This window comes from Leuresthes tenuis, unplaced genomic scaffold, assembly GCF_036924035.1.
Source record: "Leuresthes tenuis unplaced genomic scaffold, fLeuTen1.0.hap1 SCAF_82, whole genome shotgun sequence".
Lineage (NCBI taxonomy): Eukaryota > Metazoa > Chordata > Actinopteri > Atheriniformes > Atherinopsidae > Leuresthes > Leuresthes tenuis.
Window position 1 is genome coordinate 217,349 of NW_027325436.1, and position 5,191 is coordinate 222,539.

The window sequence follows — 5,191 nt, forward strand, 5'->3', positions numbered from 1 at the left end:
GAGTCAGCAGTAAAAGCTGTACTCCACCGGTGTGTTAAGTGCTAGTAACCTCTGACACCGAAGATTGAAACATCCTTACTGAGACCAGCGATGAAGATGATCATACACATGCTGTGAACCATGGAAGAAACTGTTTGTTGTTTGTATTTTCTTATTTGTAACCAGCATGTGCACATTGTATCTTGATTTCACAGGAAGCAATAATACAGGGCTGCTGTATTTCCCCACGACCCGAGAGACCACCAGACGCCCGAAGCCACACAGCCCCCCCCAGCACACACCCAACCGCCCAGAGCGACGGGACAGCAACCCACCACCACCACTATGTGATCAAGCTAATCAGAAGGGACCAGAGAGAATTAAATTCAGCCAATTGATGTTTTGAGGAAGCAGACATTGTTTCCATGCTAATATAATCTAAAAGAAAATTTCTAAACTGGTTAATACACAGATTGTTCTTCGCTTTCCAGTTCATGAGAATAGTTTTCTTTGCTATACATAACACTGTGAGGATCATGTGTGCTAAGCTAAATTCCACGTTGATGTTGTCTAAGTCACCCAGTATGCACAGTGTGGGGCATGCAGGAATGCTACACTTTAGTCATGTTGATAGGTCCGCACAGACTTCAAGCCAGAACTTCTGGACAGGCGCACAAAACCACAAAGCGTGTGCATAATCATCAGGTGTGTTATCTGTGCAATGTGAGCAGATGTTTGAGTGTGTTAAACCCATCCTGAACATCCTTTGTCCTGTATAGTGTGTTCTATGAAGAATTTTGTATTGTATGAGCTGTAAATTAGGATTTCGAGTCATTCTGAAGGTGTTCAAACATATATGTGGCCAGAAGCTATGACTAGAACTGATGGATAAATCTGCCTCCCATTTTGAGGACGGTAGAGACATTGTGTCATCTATCTTAGACAATAATTTATATATTTTTGATAGTAGTTTTGGGGTGCAGATGCTTAGAAATTCTACTACCCTAATCGGGAGTTGTAAGTCTGGTTGGTGGAGGATATATTTCTTTTTTATTATAGACTTAAGTTGTTGATATTCTAGGAATTTATTGCTGCCTATCTCATGTTGTGATATGAGCTCATCAAATAAAATAAAATGTCCATTTTGGATTATATGTTCCAGATGTTTGATTCCTTTGATCTTCCAGAGAGTAAAGTTTAGCATTTTTTTGTTTTGCAGGATGTCAGGATTGTTCCAGATGGGTGTAAGCTTACACGGGACAAGTGAAGACTATGTTATTTTAAGAAATTCCCACCAGGCTGTCAGAGAGGTGCTGATGTTAATGCTTTTTAAACATTTGTGATTTTTTACGTTTTGACTAATAAGTGGCAGGTCAGAGATTTCCAGATTATCACACAATGCTTGTTCTATATTTATCCATGGTTCATCTATTGGGCTAGGTTTAAACCATTTTGATATATACTGTAACCTATTGGCTAAGGAATAGTGCTGAAAATTAGGTAAATCTAATCCACCCTGTCCTTGGTCTTCTGTAGGGTTTTTAAACTAATACGTGGTGGTTTGTTTTTCCACAGAAATTTGGAGATGCATGAACCTAGTGACTTAAACCAAGTAGCAGATGGTTTTATGGGGATCATTGAGAACAAATAGTTAACTTTTGGTAGTATCATCATTTTAATGGTTGTAACTCTCCCCATAAGTGATATAGGTAAGGACTTCAAACGAGAGAGATCGTCCTCTACTGTCTTTAATAATTGCACATAATTTAGCTTTGTTAGCCCTGAGAGCCTGGAGGAAATGTTTATTCCTAAATATCTAATATTTCCTGACTGTAAAGTGATCGCAGGTATATTCTGGTCCCTATAGTTAATGGGCAGAACTGTGGTCTTAGACCAATTGATAGAGTAGTCAGAAAGTGCTGAGAATTTATTTATGAGTGTGATCGTGTGAGTGAGAGACGTTTGTGAGTTCTGAAGGAAAAGTAATACATCATCAGCATAAAGACTTATTTTATGCTCAATATTTTGGGGTTGGATGCCTTTAATATTTCTATCTTGTCTGATAGCAGCTGCTAAAGGTTCGATGAAAATAGCAAAAAGTGAGGGCGAAAGTGGGCAACCCTGTCTTGTACCTCTCTGCAGACTGAAGCTTGGAGAAGTTTGATCATTTGTCCTGACACTTGCACTTGGGGAGTCAGTTATTTTCTTTTGAGGAGATAAGAGGCTTTAATAATAATATCTTGCAAGAGAGAACAACACAGTACAGAATACAGAGTTGCTCTGACCACTGAAGCAAAAACACACAGTTATATTGCCCACTCATCACGTCATCTGTTTTTGGGTATAGTTGATTGTTCTTCTAACTTTCCTCCCCAACCATTAGTTGAGGTTACCCAGACACACTCGTAAATACCAGCCTAACCCTGTCCCCCCTAAAGTGCAGCTATCTCATAATAACAAGCCCACCATTGTAAAGAGGAATTTAAGAAAACAGGGCAGGGTGGTACCTTGCAGCTCAGTGTTTTGCAGGTTATACACAGTAACACTCAATGCAATGCATATAAGAATTATTTTCCATTACATTCCTCCCTTTTGATTATAATAATACCATTATATTAATCAACCCAAAAGAAACAAGGAAAATAATAACTTTATCTGTAAAACATCAGCCTGCATTTGCACACAACGTGAGTTTAAAATGCAGGCATCATAGTGATAAAGGGTCCAATGATAAACAATCAAAACATGAACAATTAAATATGATTATCTTCATCCCTCTCTAAGTCAGCGTCACTAGAGGAAAAATTTTGAAAGCAAAAAAGTTCTTTGAGTCATTTGAATCATTTGGTGAGATACATACAATGAGGCCTTTCACACAGGGAAAAATACAGCAGCCCTGTATTATTGCTTCCTGTGAAATCAAGATACAATGTGCACATGCTGGTTACAAATAAGAAAATACAAACAACAAACAGTTTCTTCCATGGTTCACAGCATGTGTATGATCATCTTCATCACAGGTCTCAGTAAGGATGTTTCAATCTTCGGTGTCAGAGGTTACTAGCACTTAACACACCGGTGGAGTACAGCTTTTACTGCTGACTCTTATCTTTGTCCTTCCGGGCGTGTTGGTTAGGCTGATGTATGTCAGGGTGGAAGTCATCTACTGGTTCTGGTACCTTCTTACAGTGACTGGCATGAATCCAGGTTGCTCTCTCTGCAACTTTAACAGCTGTATGAGTGACCAGTAGCACCTGGAACGGGCCTTGCCAACGTTTGGACTTCCAATGTTTCCTGCGAAGTTCCTTCACCACCTGTCATCTGGTTGGAGTGGTGTGTTTTCTGTGGCTGGAAGGGCTGCTTTTACTGTCTGTGAAACTTGAGATAGAACAGTGGAAAGGTTTCGACAGTAAGACAACATAGCATCATCACAAACAGTTGTGGAAGGGAGGGGTCTGGTTACAGGTCCCAATCCCAGGTTAGGAGGTCTGCCAAATAAAATTTCAAATGGGCTGAGATTCACTTGAGCTCTGATTCTCATTCTCATGTAGGTAAGCACAATAGGTAATGTTTTTGTCCATGGCAAACCTGTTTCTTCACAACATTTGGCTAACTTGGACTTTAATGTACCATTTTCTCTTTCCACAGCACCTCCACTCTGTGGATGATAAGCACAATGTGTGCGCAAGGTTATTCCCAGGAATTTACCAACCTCAGTCAATGCAGTGTTTACAAAATGTGTGCCATTATCACTGCTGATCTTCTCTGGAATGCCCCATCTAGGAATGATTTCTGTTTAGCAGTGCTTTAGTCACTGCATTACTGTTTGCATGTTTTGCAGGGAAAACTTCAACCCATTTACTAAACACGTCCACTATTACTAGTGCATATTTCTTTCCTTCAGCTGGTGTGAGTTCAACAAAATCCATCATCAAATGTTCAAAAGGTTTCTCTAATGGAGGGTGTGCAACTTGCGATGTGTGTAATGCCTTTCCTACATTATGTGTGGCACAAACCATACATGACTGACAGTATTTTTGCGCATATGAACTGAACCCTTTTGTGAACCACTGAGCAGTGAGTGCATTCAGCATTCCCCCTTTTGACACATGGTCCAACCCATGTGTCAATTTTGAAAAATGAGGAAAAAAATGTTTAGGTAGACAGGGTTTACCATCAGGTCCCATCCAAACACCATCCATATAAGTTGCACCCACAGAGGACCAAATGCGTCCAGAGGACCAAATTTCATCTGCAGAGGCAAAAGTTTGCAAAGCATGGAGATCTGTGAGGGAGTCTTCTGCCTGCAAAGAGAGGGAAGCGAAAACAGGAAAAGATTTAGCTGCTTGCTTAGCTGCAGCATCAGCTCTGGCATTGCCACAAGCAACAGGATTGTCTGAGTTAGTGTGAGCCGCACACTTACAGACCGAGATTGCTGTAGGCAAAAGGATCGCATCAAGAAGATCAGAAACCTGCTTGGAGTTCAGAATAGTTTTACCATCTGATTTAAGGAAATGCCTGTGTTTCCACAGCGCACCAAAGTCATGAACAACACCAAAAGCATATCTGGAATCTGTGTAAATAGTGACAGACTTACCAGCTGCCAACTTACAAGCTTCAGTAAGTGCAATAAGCTCAGTAGTTTGAGCAGAGAAATGTTTAGGAAGAGAACCAGACAACAAAGTGTCATGTGAAGAACATACTGCAAACCAAACACAGTTAGTACCTGTGGCTGGATCACGCAAAGCTGATCCATCTACAAAAAGAATCATGTCAGAGTTTGGAAGAGGAGTCTCTAAAAGATCAGGTCGGGGTGTACAAACTTGTTCCAAAACAGCTTCACAGTCATGAGGCTCCCCATCCTCAGGAGTCGGAAGCAAAGTAGCAGGATTCAGAACAGTACAACGTTTAACAGTGACATTTGGCATATCACAGAGGTGTATCTGAGCCAACGAGCAGTTGAAAGATGTGAAGTTTTCTGCTCGAGAAGAATAAAGGCAACAGCATGAGGAACCAAAACAGTCAAATTAGCGTAGCCCACAATATCTTGGGAGGCCAGGACAGCTTTCTCTGCAGCTGCAACAGCACGAAGACAACCAGGCAGGCCTGCAGCCACAGAGTCCAGTTTTGCTGAGAAATGAGCCACTGGCCTTTGCCTGCCCCATGTTCCTGCATAAGAACAGATGTCATACAACCATGCTTCTCATCAACT